This window comes from Aotus nancymaae, unplaced genomic scaffold, assembly GCF_030222135.1.
Source record: "Aotus nancymaae isolate 86718 unplaced genomic scaffold, 86718_ANA_hifiasm-v0.15.2.pri h1tg000029l, whole genome shotgun sequence".
In the NCBI taxonomy this organism is placed as follows: Eukaryota; Metazoa; Chordata; class Mammalia; order Primates; family Aotidae; genus Aotus; species Aotus nancymaae.
In genome coordinates this window covers 61,992,527-62,019,152 of record NW_026988442.1, presented here as the reverse complement: position 1 = coordinate 62,019,152, position 26,626 = coordinate 61,992,527, and positions in this window count along the sequence as shown.

The following is a 26,626-nucleotide window of genomic DNA, read 5'->3' as shown; positions in this document are numbered from 1 at the left end:
TCTAGAAAATATAAAAATTCTGGCTGCTTTACCTGGGGGTGGGTCCATTTGTGTTCTATCAAATGTTACAGAGATGCAGCTTCAGAGTTAGTGTATTAGACAATGTAGTAAAAGAAAATAGGAATTTTTAACCATGTGGAATTTATCATAGTCTAGAGTTTTCCTGGGCCTTTCTCGGTGTGGGAACCATAGAACACCAGCAGAGTCACTCATGTTTATTTTTTTAATGTCAATTCCATAAGCATGTTAAATTAAAATAGTCTCCGTGGATGAATCCTGGGAATCTGATTTTTAATTTTAATGACTCGTGATTCTTGTGAATATGAAAGTTTGAGAAGAAGTACCTATGTTATATTGTTAACATAACAAATGATGACCCATTTGTTAATTTCACAATCACTCCCTTTGGCTAACAAAATAGAATGATGTTGGAGGCTCCAGGCAAAGTGTGCTTGGGGTTAGACCAGAAAATGAACAAGAGTTCACATGAAAACCATGATGCGTTATCCTGAAATTTCAAATGTATATGAGGATTTGGGAGAAAAGGAATTCACAATAATATTTTTTATTTTTTTAAATGAATGTATTATGAATCAGAATATAAGATTCACATGACTTAAATAAATACAGATGTCTTCTAAGAAATATCAGTATCAAGTTGTGGTAAGTATCTATGGGCTTCTTGCCAGAAAGTCTGTTGTAGCCACTCACTCTCTTCCTGTTAGGGACACTTTGCAGATAAAGAGTAAGATCCACTTTTGGATCTTACTCTTTCGGGTAAGATCCAAAAGAGTAAGATCGGCTGACAGGATCAGGAGAAATAATAGCAACTGATTCTTTTGAAATATGTAGCAAAACCTTTATTAATAAAAATGCTACTAGTTTGTCTACATTCCTCATTTATTAGAAAAGCAAATATCAGGTACTTAAATCAGTGACAGTTTTTTTTTTTTTAATTTAACCTTCAAAAGAGTTCCCCTGGGAGACAATTCAGTATCATCTGTCTTCTACACCTGTATAGCATTTTCGAAAGATAACTGAGGCTTCTGCAGATGACTCTGAAATGTGCAAAGTCCTCATTTAAACCAGAGGCCTCCCCTTCTCTCAGACTTGGAATCCTTCACCGATTTGTTTTTAGTATTTTCCTACGTAACTTTAAATTATCCCCCTCTGTGTTAAAGAGATCATTTTTAAGTGCAAATCTGATGTCTTTCCACTTTCTTTCACAGTGTCTCACCTCTACAGTACAAGTCAGATCACCCAGTATTGCATATGTGCCATGATTCTATCTTTTCCTTCCGAGACTCACTTTTCATTGGTGTTCCAAATAGTCTATTTGTTTTAATGGTCCTAAACCAATGTTCCTTTCAATGGGGTGATAACTTTCTCAACTAAAATGGCTTTGCTGAAGCTCGTTTTGATGCCATCTTCCCACTTGCAGTTAGTGGTAATACTCTCGCTACTTTGTCCCTATAGTGCCACGAAAACAACTATTGCATAGAAATAAGCACTCTGTATTCTAAACATTTATGACTAAGTAACAGCTATTCCGCTGAATGTTTCTGGAAGCCATTAATACATAGAATTCACCTTTCTATCTTTCACAGTGAGCTCAGAGATTAGCACTCAACAGGTGCTCAGAAATACTGATTTGAGAAAAGTTCAAATATGTTAATTATTTAAAATCTACACATATAAGGAAATAGAATTTCAGGTAAAAATATTAGGTGGACATGGTCTGTTGTAGGCCGACTGACTTGAGTTTTAATTTTATAATTTCTCAACACTAACATTGTGGTTTTGAGCAACTGCCTTTATCCTTCTGTGGCTGTTTTTTTCTCTATAAAAATAAAAATAATACAGACACAGTAAAGATAAATAATATTTTTTAAATCTACCACAATATTTGAGACAATAGTCAATAAATTTAGTTTCTTTTTTCCATTTTCCAAAGGTTTCAATAAAGAAAGTGCTTTTGTCCTTTAATTGTTTAATACCAAGTCAACCAGAAAATCAAATTGAAAACCAAACCCCCAATTCTCTAAGCTTTGTGGTTGATTATTACTGCCATGTATGTTCTGATAAACAACAAAGGCCAAGCGTTCTTGTTTGTGCTGACAAAGAATTGGAACTGGTAAGTTTCAAAATAAAACATTTTCTACCATATGTGGGAGCATCCTTAACCACTGTCCAGCAAACTCATCATATCTTCTGTAATCTGGCCCAGATCCCAGAGCTCACAAGATACATATAATGGTTAAGCCTGACGGAAATCTGTAATATTTCTACTGTATCCGGGTAGAAGTGACTTTGCACAGCTGGCTTGGTAACTGTGATACACTGGGAAATTTCTTCATCCAACATATTTACAAGCCCACTTCCATCCATGGGGACGGGGGAGCCAATCCAAATGGACTGATATTAATCTTGGCTATGTGAGAACACCAAGTATCTCAGAAGTTAGAAATTCTCCATACACAGGCAATTAAATTATTTTGCTTATAGGTTAGCACAGGCTATGGTTTTGGTCTTTTTTATTTTTAAAGGTTAAAAATGCACTGTTTTGTTTTTCTAAAGACTGTATGAATTTCCAAGGGTGTTCTAACCATGTTAGTTTTGTTAATGGGTTTGGACGCTTTTGTGAGAATTTCAGACAAGACCCACTTGAAATGGGAGTTCTGGCCTCTCAATCTCGCTGGAAAGCTAAACACTAAGGTCACTATGCATCTAGTGAAGAGTAATTTGGTGAGGCTGGAGGTAATGGATTTTTATCTTAAAAGAAAGGACTGAAAATATATTTTTGCAAATGATTATGAACAATCAAGATTAACTATAAACTGTCAAAGAACTTGCTGAGCTAAGATTTAACTAAAGGAAGTGAAGGCAATGGGAACAGGACGATGATCAAGAACGATACATTGACTTGCCATTGGAACACTAACATTTTGACCCTAACGTTTAGACCTCATGACAATTCTGCTCACAATTCTCTTTGCATTAGTTAAAGAAGTGAATGTCTTAGAAACTTGAGCTATTGCAAGATCCTGGGGACTGGCAGAAACAGGACCTGCATGCCAGTGCAGGCAGGGCTAATTCTCACAGTGCAAAAGCTGAGACTTCATTTCAAATATCTTTTTCTGTGGAGTGTTATACAAGGGAACATTCTCCTTATTGTGCATGCTCAACTATAAGTGAGAAAAGTGCTGCCAATCTGATTGATTTCTTAATGTAAAACCAAAGTGACTTCTTGACCATATAGCTTTGTCAGACATAATATGCTTGTTTGAGTTTTTACTTGACTGATGGATGGTGATGCTTTGCTATAAGAAATTGAGGAGTATTTTCTGTTGTGAAAGTTTCATGTTTGTCTTTCCAATAATTCTTTTGAATATAAATATGATAATTGAACATTGAGAAGAAAAGGGAAAAGGGTCAAACCAGCCTGAAGTCTCTTTGCTGTTGTAACAGCCAATTCCCTAGGAAAAATTTCACTCCCAAATGAGTGGTTAGGACAGTGTACCTGGTAACATCTGTGTTGGTGGTTCCACTTTATCAGACAGTAGCATTTACCTATAATGTTAATTTACATTTGTGGTTGCTCTGCATTCCTAAAATCACTGTAATTAAACACTGAGCTAGGTCAAAGGAGGCTGCTGCTATGCAGACCCCTCCTTACCCCTCCTCCACTGGCAAGTATCCCTATATTTATTTATTTATTTATTTATTTATATTCCAAAATTATAGTAGGTGTACAAGATAAAAAACAGTAAGAGTATTAAGATTTAAATTTTTAAAAAATTAAAAATCTCCTTTTACCAACTACAGCCTTACAAAGGATAACTATTTCTGATATTGTTTTTTGTGGTTAGATTCACAACACTAAATTACATATTTGTAACTGAATTTATTAATTTACAAACTTCAGACTTTTTACTTCCAAATACGAAAGCTGAGGAATCTAGCTCTATTTCACTCTCCTCTTTCATTCGCTCATTCTTTTTACTTTTAGTTCTTCTGATGGTTAACATTACAATTGTTAAACATACGTAAATATGTGTTTCTTAACCCATCAATTTTAGACAGACTCTGTTGCCTTCACACTATCTTAGATGAGAAAATAAACACACAAGCATTTTCTCCTACTTCTCTTTTTCTACATCTCCCTCTCAACCTTGGTTGGTTGTACCTTTGCTTTTTCATGGCCAAAATTTATTTCATGTATTCTTCTCTGTAACTGTAATAAAGTTTTCTACTTTAAGTTGGTTGAAAACCAGTAAGAAGTATTTACAACATGTTTGTATTGCAGGAACCAAATAGTGTAATTATACTCACAGGAAAATAAATATGATTGGTGTTATTCAGCTTTTTACTTGAGGAACAATGTTCCAAGTTTAAAGTCAAATACAGTTTCCTGCTGCATACTCAATGATTGGTGTGAAGTCATGCCAAATTTTACTTAGCTTCATATTTAGGCCATGCCTTTCTTGAACAACAGTTTACTTTCTTTTATACAGAAAACAGGGAAGACTAATTTATTCAAGCAATTCCACACACCTGCCATTAGTGATTGTCCTGGTTAAAGCTCCTTCCTGCTTTCTGGCTTTGACATCAGCTGAACCTGCTGAGCCCTTCTAAGTTAACTGTCCTTCCCAGTGTGATTGACTTGTGTGCAACTTTGAAGTACAATCTTCTCTGTAGAGTTTATTCATTAATATCATTCTATCTACATTCTTTCTCCTAGGAGCTTACCAACATTTCTAATCTGTGAATGAATTCTGTATTAGTGTCAGTTGGGGTTCTCCAACTAAACAGAACAAAGATATCTTCTCAGTTCTGTTTAGCTGGAGAACCTCAACTGATACTGTGTGGTGGGAGGTTCTATGCAAGAGGCTGTAGGGCAAGGACCTGAAGGTAACTTCTAGCAGCTGAGTGTGGTCCCTAGCAAACAGCAAGCAAGAGAATAGAGTTATTGATCATATAACTGCAAGAAACTAGTGAGCTTAGAAGAGGACCCTGGAGTTGAAGTTGTGACAGTAGCCCCTACCAGTACCTTGAGGTCAGCCTAGTGATATCCTGAGTAGAGGACTCAGCTAAATGGTGTCCAGACTTTCAAGCAAGAAAGCCATATTCCAAACAACGAAACCCTTCCCATGCCATAAAGTGAAGTAAATTACATCACACTGAAGTTTAGAGATGGGGGTCTCACTTTGCCACCCAGGCTGGAAGCAATGCAGAGGTGTGTTGATCTCAGCTCACTGCAGCCTCAGTCTCCTGGGCTCACATGACCCTCCCAGCTCAGTCCCCGGGTCACTGGGACAGCAGGCCTGTGCCACCATACCTGGCTAATTTTTTTGTGTTTTCTGTGGAGATGGGGTTTCGCCGTGTTTCCCATGCTGGTCTTGAACTCCTGAGTTCAGGCTGTCTGCCTGCCTTGGCCTCCCAGCGTGCTGGGATTGCAGGTGTGAACCACAATGCCCAGACTGATTCTTCTAAATCTTATTCTAGCAATTGGGCCAGAATTTTTTCTCTGCCAAGACCAATAGATGGACCAAGAAGTACTCATTCTTATAACCTTTCCTTTGATAAATTGTTTACATATAATAAATTTAGAGTTAAGTAATAAAATATGTATATATTTATGTATTTATATATACACATTTATGTATGTATATATTTATGTATTTATATATGTATATATATACTATGGAATTGACTTATGTGATAATAGAGTATGAGACATTTTCAGACCTGCAGTCAACAAGTTGGAAACCCAGGAGAGCTGATGGTGTAAGTTTCAGTCCCAGTCCAAGTCCGAGGCTTAAGACATAAAAAGACCTGTGTCACAGCCCAAACATGATCAGGCAGAAGGAGCCAGTTCTCTTTTACTCAGCCTTTTGTTGTATTTAGACCTTTGACAGATTGAATGAGGTCCACTCACATGAGGGAGGGCAATTTGTTGTACCCTGTGTACTAATTCAAATGTTAATCTCAACCAAAAACACCCTAATAGACATACCCAGAATAATGTCTAGCCAAATATCGGGACACCCTGTGGCTCAGTCAACTTGACACATAAAATTAACCATCACAGATTTTGTTCTCATTTTCACTTCCATTATACCTTTTGTGACATTTACATGTGATTTTGCAAGTGAGGGAAAATAAACACAGTCCACCCCTTTGAAACAGAATTATTGCCAGCTTCCTGGTGCTAGAGTGATAACTAACATGACTATTTATTCTTGTAGGTAATGCCTACCGGTGTTCAGCCATTCCCTCCTCTCTTTTTGTGACCTATTCTGTATTAAGGAGGCTGGAATCCTGAAATTGCATTCCCAAAAACTCTCTTTCTAATTAGTTCCTATTAAATTTTTCCAGTAGGAAGCATTTCAGTATGATTGCAAGGACAAAGAAAAAGAATGTCTTTCTGCTTCTGGCCAACAGTGGGAGCAATAGTCAACAATTGCAGGTGACCACGGGTGACTATGACTTCCAGCAGAGTCAGCAGATCTGGGAATAGCAGGGGGAGGAGTGGCAGATGACCATAGGCTACAGTGGCATTGACAGCAAGCTTAATAGCAAATGCATATTTCTGTACTCTGGATAGTGCTTTTTCTTCCCCTTTAGTCCACTCAACGAAAATCTTTGCAACCAGTTCCATGTATTAAAAAATCACCTCTATGTGATATATTCAGAACATTTCTGTTTTCCTGACTAGACTATGACTGATAGACTAACATTATATTTCTTGCTTTTTCTTTGTGATGATGTGATATATCTTTAAACTATAGAATAAATACAAAGGAAAAATTAAAAGTAAGAGATGATTACCAACTTTTATTTCTACTAAAAATAACCCTGAGGTAAATTATTATTATACCCATTTTATGGATGATAGCACAGATTTGAATATATTTATTTGACCAAAATCTCACAGTACACACTGACTTCCAAATCAGATTTTACTTTTTTTATATGAGGAAATGACATTGATATGTTTTACTCCATTTTGCATCACTATGAAGAAATATCTGAGACTGGGTAATTTATAAAGCTGAGTCTTATTTTGGCTCATGGTTCTGCAGACTGTACAAGAAGTAGGGCGCCAGCATCTGATTCTGGCAAAGCATCAGGAAGCTTTTAGTTGTCATGGGAGGGAAAAGGAGCAAATGTATCACATGGTGAGGGAGGAAGCAAGAGAGAGGGGGTAGTTTCCACACTCTTTTTAACAACCGTATCTTTTGTGAGCTCATTATCATGGGGAGAACACCAAGCCATTCATGAGGGATCCCCCTTCCATGACCTAAACACCTTCCAATAGGCCTCACCTCCAACAATTGGCCATCAAATTTCAACCTGAGATTTGGAGGGGACAGACATCCAAACCACCTTACAATGTCTCATACAAATCCTAAGAAGAGGAGATGGCATGTGAATAGCTTGAAAATTCCTTCATACTTAAATTTTCATTGTTAAAAGAGAAGCCTTCTAATCCCTTGTATTCTTAGACTTTCGAAATGTGGTTGGCCTTTGATTAACATAGCCCAGAACATGAACTTCAGCAGAGCTCTCAAAGACAGACAATTCAGGTGGTAGATATGCTGGTTGTTCTAGTACATTTTAGTCATTAATGTTTTTTAATAGCATGGTTTCTATTTTTATTATCTGAATAGTAGATTGAAAAAAATCAAACCTATTCTTAGAAGATGTTGCTGTTTCCATTAAAGCATTAAGGGAAAGGAGAAGGGGAGAATCCTCTTGTACCTGACACAGTAGCACCACTGTATGCAACTGAAATTAGCAAAGTTCCACCTGCTTGTAGGTTTCAGGCAGTAAAGACAAGCCAGTGACCTTGCTTATGCCAAGTTAGAAAGATCTTTCCTAACTGAATATTCTTTCACCAACAACTGAGGAAGGAGATCAGCTTAGGGAAGGTTTACTCCTTGGAAGAGTTTTTAGAAAAGTAAATTCCAGAAAATTACCAAGCATATCTTCTAGTTTCCAGCATTTAATGTGACAGATTTTATCAATTGCCACCTTGCCTTTTAACTGTAATGCACAGCCAACAGTGTTTTTAAATAAAGAGATCTTACACATGTTTAAATGAATAACCCATTTTAGATATTGCTATACCTGTACATGTATTTGTTTCCCTCTGCAGACAGCCACATGACCCAGGTGGAAGAGAAATCATGATCTGCTCAGGAATGCAAGGATTTTCTTGTGCATGCCTCCTGGTCATTTCTCTGCTCTTTGACAACCTTCCTTCACAGGACTGGGAGAGCCCAAGTTGAGGTAAGGAAAGATTAAACACACAAGCGCTGCTGTACCCCGAGAAGTACACCAGGTCCCTGGAGTCATTGCTCCTGGTGCTGACTATGAAGAATCTGGATCTCCTGCTTCCAAACAAGTACTTCTAGAGATTGTACTCCACTGGCTACCACTTTATTTAAGTTTCAATATGGTGGGATACGTATCATTATTTTACTTATAAGGAAAGGGAAAATACTCTCTTCTGAGACAAATAATAAAGCCCTGATAATATGTTTGCATTATATGTATCCAAGCAATAGTCACTCACCACTTGAGAAGAGTTTCTTATTGACAAAAGCCTGCTTTCAAATAGTTACCAGTACCAAATTCATCCTAGTGCATACTCAGATGGTTTTAATTTGGACAAAAATAAATTAGCAAGAAATTAAGTCTCAAATTAAATGACTTAAAATTCAGTGGCTTTTTACTTATGAAGTTTTATTACCCTTTGCAGAATCATAGGATCACCAGTGTTAGAAATGGGAGAAATTCTAACAGTAAGTTTTATGATGTTGATAGTATTAGCAAAAACAACTTGAAAAAAAGGAGGAAAGGCAAAGATTCTATTTAGTAATGGCGCATTTGCCAGGGTTGTTTTTCTATCCTTTTAAATCGAAGTAGAGACACTGATGTTCAATATGCATCTTGATCAACGCACTTATCTGACTTTGATTTTCTTTGACATCAAGGTAGTAGTTTTTTAAATATCAGCCTTAATTTGCTAGGCAAAACTCTTGTTTAAACATAATGTGCTTAGTTAATTAATAGCCCATACTTTACAAGACTTTTTCCCAGGTATGATTAGCCAGACCTATGTAAAAATTTGTTTCATAAATAGTGGAACACCTGCAAGATCCCATATTACAAGCGGAATGGTAGAGCTGGACAGTTCGTGTGCATTCACTCTGCAACTGTAATAACCAAGGCCCAGCAGGATTAGTTGGCAATTCAATACTGCCCAACCTGTAGTAGCAGAGCTCCTTAAAGCCATATTTTGAAATTAGTATGTTATTCTATGTTAGTGTTTATGTGGTTCTTGACTTGCCCAGAGGAAACTCTGTTGGAGAGGCATAGGAACTCTAGAGGGACAAATGTCAAATGCAGAATGTGTACTGAACACCAATCGGTGTTCAGCAGAACACCAATTGTTCTGCTCCTGGCCACTGCAAGTTGCCCAACTGAAAGCACATGTTTAGTGTATGAAGATGTAAGATTGTAAACAATGTGTCATAATGTCCTTCATATGAACTAGAAAGAAGCTCTGAGTATGGCAAACATTTTTCTAACTTAAAATGAAGACACACACATTGTGAAAGATGTGAATATATTTAGGGCTATAATATGACCATACATGAGATTCAGAACTTTCCTCTACAATTGAGGACAGAGAAATTGCTTTACTATGGAAATAGTCTGTCCAGGTGCGGTGGTTCATGCACTTTGGGAGGCTAAGGTGAGTGAATCACCTGAGGTCAGGAGTTCGAGACCAGCCTGGCCAACATGGTGAAACCCCGTCTCTACTAAAAATGCAAAAATTAGCTGGGCATGGTGGCAGGTGCCTGTAATCTCAGCTACTCGGGAGGCTGAGGCAGAAGAACTGCTGGAACCCCGGAAGGCAGAGGTTGCAGTGAGCCGAGATCGCACCATTGCACTCCAGACCCGGCGACAAAAGTGAGACTCTGTCTCAAAAAAAAAAAAAAAAGAAAGAAAAGAAAGAAAGAAAGTAAAAAATAGTTTTTTGTTACAATTGAATCTTGCCTAAAGAATTCAGAAAAAAAAAATGCTGCTAAGAATGAAAATCAGAGGATGTGAATCCTCTTAACTGTTACATTCCCAGGAACCAGCGGTTCTTTACACTGAGGAAACTCGCTTGTTACCATTGATCTTGGGTGTAGAATTTAGGAAGAGGTGATTAAGAGGGAACTCCACACTAGAATAAAAAAATTGAGGTATTTACTTTGAGAGCAAAATTGAAAGGGCACCAAAATTTCAGAAATTAAGCTATAGAATATTTTGATCCAATATTTTCAAAAATAAAAGTTAACGAAAAAATTAATGTTGAAAAAAAATCAGTGTTTTGGATGAAGATGAGATCTGACTCTGCACCTGCATGAATTCATCTTATTCGTGTCACTAAAATTCTGGCCTTGCCATACCTTGTTTTTACTGTTTTTATGTATAATTTTGATATTTTGTTAATCACGAATTCTTTCCCATTTTTTTTTTTGTCGTCTCACTCTGTCTCCAAGGCTATATAGTACCGTGGTGCAATCTTGGTTCACTGCAACTTCCACCTCCCCGGGTACAAGCGATTCTCCTGCCTTAGCCTTCTGAGTAGCTGGGATTACAGGCACACACCACCATGCCTGGCTAATTTTTGTATTTTAGTAGAAACGAGGTTTCCCCATGTTGGCCAGGCTGGTCTCGAACTCAGGACCTCAGGTGATCCGCCTGCCTTGACCTCCCAAAGTACTGGAATTACAGGCGTGGGCCACTGTGCCCGGCCACATTATTTTTTTAATATTGCATTGAAATATTATTTATCTTGATTACTGAGTTTTTTTGGTGTCTCTTTCAACTTTGCACTGTGGTGAATGTCTTACACTACTTACCTTAGTCCTGGTCTTAACTAGCATGCTGCCTGACACGTAAGTAAAGGAAGTTGTTAAAAGAATTATTGTGTGGTGAATAAATTAATGAATCACTGTAAGAGTATCTTGTTTCTTTTTCTAATGGCCTCTCTACAAATTTCTCATTGGAAGGGATAGAAATACATGATATGTTCCAGACTTCTTATGTTGACAGGTCCATCTTTCTCCATGTTTTAAAATAATATATGTTAAAAACTTTAATTTTTTATTGCTTAAATTATCCCATTATAATTAATTAATTATCCTCAGGATATTAAAGGCACATATGGGAATTTCCATTCAAACCACAAGGACTCCTTAGCGTTTTTCGACTTTATCTCAAGATAACAGTCCCTTTAACTACAGCATGTGAGAGCTGTCAGCTGGATGGTGGGTAGAAAGCCTACTTCATCAAGCACTCTCAGGAGTCTGCAAAAGTGATGCAAGATTAAAAACAGGAGTGGAGCATGTCATATACAACATCAGAAATTCAGAAAGGAAATAAGGCATAAGGAAACTGGACAGATATTCCACTCCACTTATATGTGCGTGTGTGTGTGTCTGCTTTTGTGTGTTTGAAGGACAAATCTTTTTTTCTCTTCAACTGTATATTCACTACAGTCACCATCTACCAAAGAAAAAGCATAAACTTTTCGATCTAAGCTTTGCAGCTAAAATATTTTTCCACTCAAGTCTTTGAATTACTCAACTAAAATACCCAGTTCTCAGATCTGCTTCTATATGGGCTGAGGGAAGTAGTAAGATACAAGGTGGAAACAGAAGCAAAATCCAAAACAAAACATCCTCCTTGCTTCCCTCAGGACATGGGAGTCCAGTCCACTGTGAATTAAGTACATGTAAGGTGAGGGTGGAACAGAGTGAGAACTGAAATCCAGAAATCAGCTTTTTCCTTTGTGCTGAGTTAAGCTCAAGAGAGGAGGACGAGGAGGAGTTCCTTCTGAACTCAAAGGTGTATTCCTCCTCAATGCCACTTTTCAAGCTTTGTAAAATCATCCAGGATTTGATTTCTGTAAAGCAAGGCCAAAGCCTCTTGACAGTCATGGGGAATGGGGTTTCTTTTATCATGGATGATAGCAAGACCTACTCTCTCTCTGGACAGCTTCTGTGAAAATATGGCATTCGGAACATCTTCCCTCTTTTCTATCTCTTCCTCTTTACCTTTCCTTTGCAAGTTAATTTCTTTCTCCTTCTAGGTAAGTGACAAAATTGGAAGGCTTTGGCTGGACACTAATTGAAGGAAGCAATCGAAAAGCTAGAAAATTAGACAGAGAAATAAAGAGCCTTTTGGGAACCCCCATGTAAAATCCTCTGCAGGAAATCGCATTTTTAAAAAGCCCAGGAATGAGTTTAGGTGTAGTCTTTTTTCTGTCACTTCATCTTGCTTATTTGGGCTTAGGCAAGAAAGAGGATATACAATGCCATTTCTGCTTCTGTCTGTTACATAAGTACAAAGAATGAGTTTAGTCCTAAATTGGAAAGTGCTTAGGATTGAAAGAAGGTAGGAAGACCAATCAATCCATTTTTCTATAAAACTAATCATCTCCATATCAGAAATGAAAACCAGCTGATTTTCTGAGAACTCTAACATACAAGCTAATTTTTCCAAAATTATTTTGTGGAGCAAGTATGACCAGAGATTAATATGATAAGATGCGATTTTCAGTTTTCCTCCAGTTATGATTGTGTTGTACAGATCAGAGAAAATACAGTTCAAATTGTCATACATTAGCTGCTGCAGAGAAATTCCTCCTTCTCCCTCAAGGACATAGGGGATAAAGTTGTCATAGACTAGCGGCTGCAGAGCAATTCTTCCTTCTCCCAGTGTGTCTATCTAAGGCAGTAAGATCGCTTATTATACCCAGAAGCATATCTAGGGGTCTAATTTAAGTGCATCAGCTTCCTAGCATGTTGATGTGAAATTTTACATTACTAGAGCTGAAACCATGGGCACTTTATGAAATTGCATTTAATTCTTACTTGCATTTTGAAAATGATCTCTCTAGTTCTTTCTCTCCTCCCCTTATTAATAGACACATACTTTTAGATCCTTTGCTATTCCTTTCCTTTCAATCCTTTAAGTACGTGATTTTGCTTTTTTGTCATATTGCCCTTATTCTCCTGAAGCTCCTTTTATGTTAGTAAGATGTTACGACTGTTTGGTGGATGACATGTTAAAGACAAAGTCCTTGGCTTACTCGTGCCTTATTACTCCTGGAATGTGGCAAGCTTTAGTTTTATCAATAGAGTTTACACAGCTGTGCATAAGGACACTGTATGAGGCCTCGGAGTGCAATCACCCAGCAAAATAAATCCATTAACAAATATTTATTAGACATCAACTTTGTTGGTAGAATAAGGTTTCTAGAGTTGGTGTTGGAACACATAGATAATCCACAGAGAAAAAATTTTAGCTCAAAAATTCTCAATAATCATCAAATGTTCTAGATTATTATCTAGGAGGTATTCAAAGGAGTTGGCCAGATTATGGAAAGGTCTGTGTAACATTTTTTGTGAAGGTTTTGTGGAGTGACAGACACAAGTTTAAAATAACCTGCAATCTAGTATTAGAAGTCACCCCACATCCTCAGACTAGAACAAAACCAAATAAACAAAAATGTAAACTACAAAAACAGCGAAAGAGTTTCTTTGAAAATACAGGATTGATGTCTTTAAGTGAGTTTAACTTCTTGAACCATACACCATACAGATAATACAGATATTCTTTGATTAAAATGTAGACCAGATTAAACCACCACCACCACCAAAAAAAAAAAAACAAACAAAAAAAACAGGTGTCTCAGTGACTCAACCTTAGAGCATAGCACAGAGCCAAGCTACACAATCCATGGAAGTCAGGGCAAGGGTTCTCGGGAAGTGTTTGTGCTGCCTGTGGTCTGGAAGACACATTTTGGCACTTTCCATGCAACTTGAGTGCAGTGTTAATTCTTACCGGTCATAACAACAGCCACCTTCTGAGGCATTACCCTGCCAGGCACTGTTCTAGGCAGCTATTTTAATAGATTTATAATTTTTTCAGTGTCAACCAGCTAATAAGTGGTAGTTAGGACTTCAGTCTCATTCTTACTTGAAATCCATGCTCATACCCACAGCCCATACTTTCATCAACTTGTAGAAGCTTATCCTTGTTGACATCATGTGTGGTTTTATGGGCAGGCTCTTTAGATTTATATATGGGTAAAATATTTTAGAAGCGTTTAGAAATATGTTGCATGTCCACAAAAATTTGCTGTTATTTCTCTCCCCTTTTGATGCTCACTCGTATTTATTTTAGTATAGTTATTACTTTGCATGCTGTTATTGCTTACCTTAAGTTTATTTTCCTGATAAATAAATATTTATTGAGCAAGAGGATGAATGAATATTTCCCAAAACACTGCAACTTTAACAGCTAGATCCTTATCCATCATTATTATTATTGTATTTAAAAAATATATATTTAGTGTTTGGTCACAAGACAGAATCAATAACAGTTCATTGCAATTTTTAATCTAACATCTGATAATGCAAAAGCTTCTCAAAGGGGACAGAAAATTATGTCTTAATTCATGACTCTGTTCTAACCATACCTTAGTATTTGACAAATAGTATGCCCAACAATTATTTGCTGAATAATTTAATCATTATCATTACCTAAACATTATGAACATGTATGCCTTAAAAAGTATGCATAAGACACTAAATTAGGTAATGAATGGAATTCAGAAAAGCATAGTAATAGCAGTGGCAATATTTACCATGCCAGGCATTGTGCTGAGTGCTTTCTTTTGATGCATTACATCCTCCTAATGACCTCATAGATACTATCAATACCTTATTTTGGCAATAGAAAATCTGACTCCTACAGAAGTTAAATCAGCTATTTTTCCAAGGTTCCAGTGCTTTACAAATTTACTGATTCTAAGTGCTTTACAAATATAACAGGTAAAGTGGCAGAGACCAAATTCAAACCTAAAGCAGACATTCACTCCAAAGCTATTTCAAGTAGTCTTTAGTATGACAGAAACCCTCTTACCTGGCATTAAAATTTTTATTTATTCAAATAACCATTTAAAATAATTTGTAATAATTATGTTTTCCTTTAGCTTAAAAATACAAATGTCTATTATTCTGTGAAACTTTTGCTATAAAGCCAAACCTTGCTATTGAGTATGAATCATTCCCTTAGAATTCTATGTTGTCTTTCTTATACAAGCCACCTCTACTGTACATTGTCCCCAATTTCCAGTTCCAGTGTCTGTTTAGTGGGGCCAGAATTTACAGACATCTGAAAAATAATTTCTGGTTTTCCTCAATCTGTTCATTGCTTCAGTAACACTTAATCCAAGGCAATAAAAAAAACCTTATCAAGTTTCTCCAAAGCCTTTGACCTAGTTCTCATACAAACAACTGTCTTTTGAATGCATATTTAATAGGCTTACTTATAAGATTTAGTTACATAATAACAAAACCAAAGTAACTGTCATAAATAGAACAAGGAATAAACATAAGGTAGTCTCGATAAGCAAACAATTCTACTGGTGAGAGCAGTGGTAAACAAAAGAGTGACCTAATAACCATGAGTTTTCAGGATCTTAAAGCACTGACTAATGGTTTTCAGAGGCAATAGGACATTAATTAATTGAATGGACTTTACTTAAGCCAACTTCTACTATATTACTCACATGTATATTTCTTTATCAAGCATTGATCCAGGACTTACTATGTGCCAATCACTGTTCTAAGTGCTTTACAAATATTACTTAATCCTCAAAATTACTCTCTGGGGTACATACTATTATTATTTCATTTTACAGAAGAAGAAACTGATGGTCTGAGAGGTTACTTACCTTGCCATAAATATACATATTATAAGTGGTGAAGCAAGGGTTTGATCTTAACTCCATACTCTTAACCTTGAGCCTACCAAACAAAAGTCATCGTACCTCGTTTTCAATAGCCTACAATCTAGATAGAAAAGGCCACATGTACTCCTCATACAAAATTGCAAATGATAATTATCTAACAAGGGTTCCAGGAGTACACAAACATCCCTGATCATGTCCACTAAAGCATGAAAATGAATATTCAGTCCCCATATGGTAAGCTTCTCATTTATAGAAGCCAGTTTCCATTTTTCTTCTCCCTTTTCCTTCCCCAAATGATTATAATAAACAGGAGCTTTTGATTTTCCTTTTATTAAGCCATTTTTGCTTATCTCTTTATAACTGTTTCCTGTATATGTTACTATTCTTTATAGCTTCCAGGCCTTGGAGTGCTAATGCAGACCATGTGTAGGAGATCCTCAGGCCAAGGAGTACCCTGGAAATTCTCTGCAATGTGTCCTGGAAAAGTACCTCCATCCCTTTATTTCCACCTTGTAGATTATGCACGATAATCCCCATGACTTCCCAAGATTCTGGGCTCAAGGTCATAGAGTAATTTTCCTCTTCCAATCAAACCACACATTTTAATCTGATGCAAACATCTTTACTTTTGATGTCACAAAAATTACTTCAATCGTCTGCTTTATTTGTTGGCTTATAAGAAAGAGGGAGTGAATCTGAATTCTTAACGATTTTATATTGTCAATGACCTCCTCCACTTGAAAGGAGTTTTGACTATCAGAACATATGTTTAATTTATATCAAGAAAAATATGTTGCAGTTTTAAAAAACATGTAATGTTTCTTTTAAGAAGGCCATATACACATGGTTCAAATATCAGAAGTACAACATTTCTATAGAAAGTCTTCCTCTTAACTCTGTGCTCCAGTTGTCTATCCCATCTCTGGAAGGCACACACTATTCCCTAGTACAAAACACATTTTTAAAATAAATATTTAGGCTGGGCGTGGTGGCTCAATGTAATCCCAGCACTTTGGGAGGCCGAGGCGAGCAAATCACGAGGTCAAGAGACCAAGACCATCCTGGCCATCATGGTGAAACGCTGTCTTTACCAAAAATACAAAAATTAGCTGGGCATAGTGGTGCTTGCCTACAGTCTCAGCTACTTGGGAGGCTGAGGCAGGAGAATTGCTTGAACCCAGGAGTCGGAAGTTGCAATGAGCCAAGACTGTGCCACTGCACTCCAGCCTGGTGACAGAGTGAGATTCCATCTCTAAATAAATATTTAAATGGCTTGAAATGTGTTCGTTAATCAATAAGATGAATAGCTTTGATTAAGAAGATAAATATTTGGTGACATATTTGAACTAAACTATTCCTTCAAAATATCAGCTTTTCTGAAATCCTCTTAATGTCCTATTAATTCTGAGAGTAGCTAAAAAAGTATGAATTCCAGCATACAAATATAGACATGAAATTAGCATTTGGACTATGAAAGATGATTTTCTTCCCAGAACACATAATAAGATGTATTTTTTTGTTATTATAATAAATTGAAGTTAGATGTTGATAGTATTATAAGGGAAGAGAACTAATGTTACTTCTAAGAAATCAATTTTCATTCTTGTATTTTGACTCAATCATAAATGTAATTAGGAGTCTTTTGAAAGTTCACAAAAACTATTAGAACTCAGCACAGAGATGCTTTGGAATAAGAAAGTGACAAAAGTTGTTCCAAAATGGGACAGTAATGACTACACCCAAAGATAGGACCTCCCCTTCCCAAGCTCCACCACCCCAGAGATGTGTAATGTGCCAGCCTATCATTTACTACACTTATTAAACTTAAGAGCTTCTGCACGGCAAAAGAAACTGTCAATAGAGTGAACCAACAACCAACAGAATGGGAAAAAATTTTTGCAATCTACCCATCTGACAAAGGGCTAATATCCAGAATATGTGGAGAACTTAAATAAATTTACAAGAAAAAAACAAAAAACCCATCAAAAAGTTGGCAAAGGATATGAACAGATACTTTTCAAAAGAAGACATTTATGCAGCAAACAAATATCCTCATCACTGGTCGTTAGAGAAATGCAAATCAAAACCACATTGAGATACCATCTCACACCAGTTAGAATGGCGATCATTAAAAAATCTGGAGACAACAGATGCTAGAGAGGATATGGAGAAAAAGGAATACTTTTATGCTGTTGGTGAGAGTGTAAATTAATTCAGTCATTGTGGAAGACAGTGTGGCGATTCCTCAAGGATCTAGAACTAGAAAAATCATTTGCCCTAGCAATCCTGTTACTGGGTATATAATGATTCTAAGATATTCAGTTATAAAGACACATGCACACGTATGTTTATTGCAGCACTGTTTACAATAGCAAAGACTTGGAGCCAACCCAAATGCCCATCAATGATAGACTGGATAAAGAAAATGTGGCACATATACACCATGGAATACTATACAGCCATAAAAAAGGATGAGTTTGTGTCCTTTCTAGGGACATGGATGAAACTGGAAACCATCATTCTCAGCAAACTGACACAAGGACAGAAAACCAACCACATGTTCTCACTCAAAAGTGGGGGTCGAACAATGAGAACACATGGACACAGGGAGGGGAATATCACACACAGGGGCCTGGGGGGCAGGGGGCTAGGGGAGGAATAGCAGGGGGTGGGAGGATTGGGGAGGGATAGCATTAGGAGAAATAACTAATGTAGATGACGAGTCAATGGATGCAGCAAACCACCACCATGGCACGAGTATACCTATGTAACAAACCTGCACGATCTGCTCATGTACCCCAGAACTTAAAAACAACAATCACATGAACACGGCTGGGTACGGTGGCTCACACCTGTAATCCCAACACTTTGGGAGGCTAAAGCAGGCCGATCACGAGGTCAAGAGATTGGGACCATCCTGGCCAACATGGTGAAATCCTGTCTCTACTAAAAATACAAAAATTAGCTGAACGTGGTGGCACGCACCTGTGGTCCCAGCTGCCCAGGAGGCTGAGGCAGGAGTGTCACTTGAACTTGGGAGGTGGAGGTTCGAAAAAGCCGAGATCATGCCATTGCACTCCAGCCTGGTGCTAGATCAAGTCTCTGTCAAAAAAAAAAAAAATTACACAAAGAAGCAAAAACTCACAACCACTGCAACCTCTGTGACTTACACAGATTAGCATGTGAGTAGGGTTGAGAAAAGCCTTAAACATGTCCCCAGTAAGAATCAAGATTAAAAGTTGCTTTTGAATAATGATATAGATCCTTATATATACATTTCATTGGTGCTTTAAAATAAAAACTAATTCATTGATTTTTTTTCAGAAGATCAGAATTCAAAACTTCATCCATACTCAGTTCTAAGTCACAGAAATGAAAAACTGGGAGCCAAGTTCTAAAACATTTTTTTTTTTGAAGAGTGTCACTCTGTCACCCAGGCTGGAGTGCAAGTGGAGTGACCTTGGCTCACTACAACCTCCACCTCCCATGTTCAAGGGCTCTCCTGCCTCAGCCTCCCAAGTAGCTGGGACTACTGACATGCCCAGCTAACTTTTGTATTTTTTTTTTTTTTTGAGACGGAGTTTCGCTCTTGTTACCCAAGCTGGAGTGCAATGGCACGATCTTGGCTCACCGCAACCTCCGCCTCCTGGGTTCAGGCAATTCTCCTGCCTCAGCCTCCTGAGTAGCTGGGATTACAGGCACACACTACCATGCCCAGCTAATTTTTTGTATTTTTAGTAGAGATGGGGTTTCACCATGTTGACCAGGATGGTCTCGATCTCTTGACCTCGTGATTCACCTGCCTTGGCCTCCCAAAGTGTTGGGATTACAGGCGTGAGCCACTGTGCCCAGCCCTAAAACACTTTTAGGGCTTCATTTGTTTTTAATTTTTGGTTCATGTTCTTACAAGGTCAAGATAAAGATAGTTTGGTGGGAGGAGGGCATAAACACCAAATGGCTTCTCTAAGAAGTTCTGTGTGAATATTTTATCACTAATTTCCAAGGAAAAAATATACATGGAAGTGTTCTTAGCTAATATCACAATGGTTTGCCTATAGCATGAGTTTTGTTGAAGCGTCTATGCATTCTCATTAGACAACAGATATAAAGTGAGAACTTGGTTCTGATTTCAAGCAAGTGAGGCTCAGGTGATCTCATCAAGATTTCCATGCACACATTAAGTCAAATAAGTTTGCTTTCAATAAGCAAATATGCTAATGTCATAGAATGTTTAGATTACTCCCTTTGCAGGCATCCTGGGAAAACTGAGTTGTGCTCAGTTCTGGCATGAACTTCCCTGCTTTTCACTGTGTATTTTCTTTCACATTTGCTGTTCATAAAAGCACAATCCTTGGGTAGTGCATGCTATGAGATGCTTACAAATCTCCATTGTATAAAAGAATGTGACACGGAGCAATAACTTATATTTTAATTCTCAGAGAGGGCACTGGATTTCTTCTGAAAAACCCTCAAGTGATATATGTGTATTTGGTTTGTGAGTCAGGGCTGCCTGTACACAAAGGCAAATCTAACTTATAACTTATTCATGATTAATTGTCCTTCTGGGAGACAGGAAGAACATAACTGAATTCCAAAAAGAGTCTCTCAAACTCATTTATTGATTATCTTATTCCTGCCCACCTCATCCTCATCTTTTTGAAAATAGAATTGCCTTAAGCAAAATTGGAAGGCACGAATTTCATTTCCTTTCATTTCTCCTGCTCTTGTTAGCTCCTAGTTACTAAACAAGCAGCAGAGAGGGGAACTGTGAGTTGAATGTGCTTAACGAAGCCACAAACTAGATGTTTAAAATGCCTCTGAATATTTATGATTTGGTTAGGATAATGACCCTCATGCTATTGATACTATATTCTGAAAATAATATATTATGAGTGTTGCTGATTGCCAGGTTGAAAATAATAACCTATGTCTGGGCTTTGGTGCTGTGATGACATTTATTTTAGTATGGCCATCATCATCATCATCATCATCATCACCATCATTATATAAAATCACAGTTTGCACATGTTATATATGACCTCAATTTAGGCCTTGCCCAGGCGGAATGTCCCCTGTCCATTAACAGAAAACTATTGTATCCATGTTTGTATGTTTCAGCATTCAAAGATTGTTTTCATGACTCTAACAACCTGATCTTACAATTGAGGGTCAATGATCCCTAGTGATTACTGAAGCTTCTATCATGTTTTATGCAAAAGCATAATTTATGTGGGATGAAACAAATAAAAACAGAATAAATTAAACAATAGGGAACCAAAACATAAATATTTACTGAACACCTACTATGTGTCAGACATCCTGCTAAGGGTGATACCAGGGTATACACAATCTGCATTGTCTCTGTTTTTGTGGAGATTAGGCACCCTTGGGAGAGATGGAAAGAATAATGAGGGCTGTTTAGGGAAAGTCTAAAGATCTGTGCAAGTATGTAGCAGGGCACTTTACTCAGGCTCGGCAGGTGGGATATTAGAGAAGACTTCACCAAGTGCTGCTGATTTGAGACACAGAGTCTTTATAAGAGACAGCTAAACGTGAGAGGCTGGAGAATTAAATGGTAGTTCTAGGGATAAAAGTCCTTTTGTTAAAGGTACAGGCCCAAAGGGGGCAGAGTTGTCCCAGAAAAAAAAAAAAAAAAAAAAGATACTCAGTTATGATGAAAGGCAGGGCAAGAAGAGGAGAAAATAATGAGAGATGAGACTAGAAAGCAAGGCAGAGTCCAAAGCAGATCACACAGAGACTTATTCAACTTATTTGTGAAATTGGAGATTATCCTAAGAACAACTGGAAAGTACAGAAAGGGCTTTGAAAATAAAATTAATATAATAATGTTTGCATTTTAGAAATATCACAGTGACTGGTGTAGAGAGAATAGAACAATGGTAGGCAAAACGGGAAACAATTACAGCAATTCAACTGAGAGATGATAGAGGCAAAGATGGCAAAAATGGCAAAAAGGACTAAATGCTTACTTAGATATGTATAGCAAATATGTAAAATTATTAATTTCCTTGGTGAATAAGCAGCTGTGATGAATATGAAACCCAAATGCCTGATTGGCTCACAGAAAGATGATCCAGATTGGGCAAAAAGCTGATGAGTTCTGTTGTGGCAGTATGACAACTCAGGTGTTGGTGGGAGATCCAAGCGGAACTGTGTAGACAACTGCTGGTTATAAGAATTTCAAATTCAGATGGCAAATCTGTGAAAAGCTGTACAATGGGGAACAATTCACATAGAGACTTAGAAGCCTTAGAAGTAAATGGAGTTGTACAAACAGTGTTTGATAAGAGAAAGAAGCAGCTCTGAACAGACTATTGAGGGATGGAGCGAGGAAGAGGAACCCAGAAAAGAGGCTGAAAGGGTCAGAAAAGTGGGAGAAAAATCTGAAAATATGTAGAAGGTGGTACAAATGCTAAGAGATTAGAGCATTTCAAGAGAGAGCATTAGTGCTGCAGAGAAGGTAAATAAAACTGTGAATGAGATATGTCGATTGCATTTGGCAACAAATAGGTCACTGGTGACCTTCACAATAGCAGTGTCAGTGAAGTGGTATTAACAAAATCCCCATGGCAGGAAGTTGAGCTGTGGGAGGTGCAGGAATGGTGACAGTAAGTATATGCAGAACTTTCAAGATGTTTGGTTTTGAAATAGAAGAGAGAAGTAAAACAACTTTTTTTTTTTACAAAAATAAAATGCCTTATAGCAGTTAAACTTAAATATCATTTAATATTGCTCAATATTATTGTTAAAATGAAAACAGTTCCAGAGAACATTTCAAAGGAAATGCCTTCATCTCCAATTCTTAAGTATTTTGAATTTGTGCCAGTGCTTAATGTTCAAAATTCTGGTTTAGCATATTTCGTTTCAATGTACTACATTTCTCTTAACTGAAAGAAGTCAAATATCTCTCCTAAGGGCATATTTGGCTCCACAACCATGTGGCTTGCAGCCATTTTTGTCATCAAAAGCCTTTTAGATTGCTGGTTTACACAGCCAACTAAGAGAGAATATTCTACGTGAATGAGGGGGAAAGTCTAGGTCTGCCTTTACACATTCTCCAATGTTTTGTCTCCTTTTCCAAAGAAAGAATTGCGTGATTTGAAAGTCCAACTAATTTAACCTTGGTTTAGAGATGAGGAAATAGATGCTTATAAAGTTATTGTCTATTCAAAATATAGAATATGTAAGTGGCAAAATGAAATTTGTGACACTGATCTCAATAATTTGGCTGTATATTCCATCTTTTCCCATTTAATCTAAAGTGTAAAATTTAAAAATATGAGGTGAATTATCTCTCTTTTATATTAATAATGATTAGTGGTTACTTGAAATGCCAGACTCCTCTATGGCATCTGCTCATATGAAGGACCTCTATATGTGATCAGATATAAACTACTTCAGCAAGATTGCCCCTTAGAGTTAATTTCAACAAGAGTTTGGTTCCCTACGAAACTAAAATATGTTAACACTCTATTTGTTAAGTTAACCAAGAATGTAGAGATCTAAAAGAATTCTGTGATTCCAAGTATTGAACAAGTTTTCCTAAATGTGTCGGACAAAAACTTTGCCAAACACTGTAGATATTGAAAAAAATCCTCTTCCATATTAAGAAGCCTCTCTAGAGATTAAGCAGAAAATTTGATTGCTCAAAATCCATCTGTTGCTGTGGTTTAAAAATGGGGGTTGGGAATATTGTTGGAAGAAAACTAGTGAAGAAATGATTGATTGAAGAAAATTATACCAGAGCCTAAATGAAAGGCTTGGCTATTGCAATGACTGTATTTGGGGGAAACACACACACACACACACACACACACACACACACACACACACACACATTAGTTGTAAGAAAGAGATAACCTGAAACTATGAGGATTAATTTTTTTTAAATCTTAGTAAAGAAAGAGAAATGTTTCCAGTATGTCTCCTTCAAAACGACTGGTTCCAAATTTTTCATGCACCACTTTTCACCCCATGAACTAGTGTATTATCAGAAATCAACAATGTCTTTTTATATCTTAGTGGCATCATCATAGGTGCTTCAAAATTTAGAAACAGAAAACTTTGATGCATTTTATCTACCTTCTCTTCATTTTTACTTTTGTTATATAATTTAAACTTAATATACTATTTATTAGCCAACATTTCTAGTAAATATTATTTTATCATGAAAAAGTAAATAAAAAATATATTTATATGGATAAACTTAAACAAAACCTTTACATACAGTATGAAAAATGAAGTTATTTTCTAAATGAAAATACTAAGTAAAAGATGTCAAAAATTTAAAGTTCAATCACATAAAAATACCAAAGAAATAGGACTAATTTTCAAGGCTTAATCATAGTTGCATCTGTATCATTTAACTCAAAGTTTATTATTTAAAATTAGAAGTAAGAGGGGGAACTGATAGTGTTCTTGTTTTTTCTATACTGAGTTTTTTTCGTTCACTATATGCTAGGATACTAAACAAATATGTGACAATAGATTATTTTCTAAAGGAATGAATGTAGACAGCAGGGTTTTTGTTTGTTTAAATTTAATAAGAATAAAAATAGAATAGTCTCAGAAACAGATATAGTCTGAAATTGCGGACGTAATTAAAACTAAATCCTTTTACAGAAATTGCTGGTAACATTTTAATATGTGTAAAAATGTCCTGTTAAAAGTATTCTATTATATCTTTGCTCACTGCTCTTATAAAATATGGGCTTATGTTGTGCACAAGTTTACAAGGTTCAAAATGCTTTCACTTGCTGTATCTCTTAATCTCATAACCATCCTGGGAAGTAGTTAAAAAGACATAAGCATTATTTTTTCAGATGAAGAAACTGAGGCTCAAAGATTAAAGATTTTTAAATGGTCACTTAAATCGTAACGCAGAGTTCTTTGCATTTGCCATTGTGATATTAATCTGAAAAGACTCATATTCCTGTTGACTTATCAAGTCATTTATTCTGATTTTGTTTATTAGATCAGAGTACATACTCACATAAGTATTAAAGCAAAATATGTAAATATTTATTAATTATGCTTTAGTACATTCTCTTTGTTTTTAAAACACTAAAATTATATCATAAAATAGTAACCATAATCTTCAGATATTATTAGTTTACCCTCTCATGAGCTTTTAGCCTAGATTTGTCCTTATCTCAAGGCAGGAGGAATTTCTGAGTACAGGCACTAAGGGAGTGTATTATCTGTGGAAGGCTTAAAACAAGATTACAATAAGAAATCGAGCTATAAGTTAGCTTTTCTTTTAAGAGTCATATACTACAGCAATTCTAAACAATGTCAGTTTTAAAATAATGCCCATTGCCAAAGTGTACTATCCCACTGTCTCACCTGACCCTACCACCATTCTCCACTGTTATAGCACATGAATCACATGTGACACTTAAACTTCTTTATCAGAGCCAACTCAAAATAATCTGTGGTGTGTAAAGTGACAAGTGTTATTCTCCATTAATTCGCAATGACAGTGAAAAGCAGGAACTCATGGAAGCACATGTGTCCATATACTGCCTCCTCAATAATGCTTCCCCAAGACATACATTTAAAAAACATTCCTGTAGTTTAATTTCATAGGAGAAGCTAATAATACTGCTTATATGAACACTAGGGTTTACAAATGTGACAGAAAAAGTGAATCTTATGAATTATGCAGAATCCTGGTTGATGGCCATTCGGTACATGGCATATTTCTGTTATCAAAACCACAACTTGAAGGAAAAATGAGCTTCAAATGGTTAAGTGTGAATAACATGATGAATAACGACTTAAAAACCTGTGAAAGTGCACCATTTCACTATTTACACACGTACACACACACACACACTCTATAACATTGTGATCAATGGAACCTGAATAAAATCACTAAAATAAAGTCAAGTGAATTTGATTATTTTCCCTTTATGTGAAAGCTAATTATTTACTTGTCTTTAAAAAGTATTAATAAATCTCTTGATTTCATAAAGCAGTTGACAATGTCTCTAGCTATACCCGTGGATAAAGGAAAAATATATAAATTGGGAAATTTCCTTGTCTAGTAATAGCAAGGTAGGTAATTCAACCAACACTCCTGCTAAGGACTGCTATGAAAGCTGGGTAAAATGTTTTTTTAAGTATCTTTGATGACACTGGGAAGTTAACAAAAGGGTAAAGAACTACTGAGTATTTTGGAGATGTTTTCCTCTTAGGTACGCTTTCTCATTTCAATGGTAGTAGCTGAGAGAGTAAAAGACTTCAGGGTGCTTTTAATGCCTCACTGAAAGGACCATCCCACTAGTGAGATAGGGATTGGATTTTAAGACTACACTGGGAGCTCTGATGAAAGTCTTTCGCATGCAATTGGAGTCAGAAACATCAGAATCCTCAGAATTATAGTGAATTGCAAGTAGACAGGCTGTGTCACCATATAATAGTTAATCATCTCGATTCCTGAAATTTGATTGATGGAATCAGAGGGACCTAGCAGGATAGAATATAATGTCACTTAGGCCTCAAATTATTTCTATAAAATATTTTGCTAATACAATGACTAGCAACAAACCAAAGTAACAACACATGTTTTAAAAAAGCAAGCCAAGATGAGTAAACAACAAATAGAAACAGAACCAAGCAACCACAGGGGCTTCAGATATTAGAGTCAGCAAAAACAGGCTTTAAAACAATTATGCTTTTTATCCCCTTCAAGATGGCTGACTAGGAACATTGTATACCAGTTCTCCTCAGAAAGGAGATTAAATTTATTAGTGAACTGTTAAGTTTTGAGTG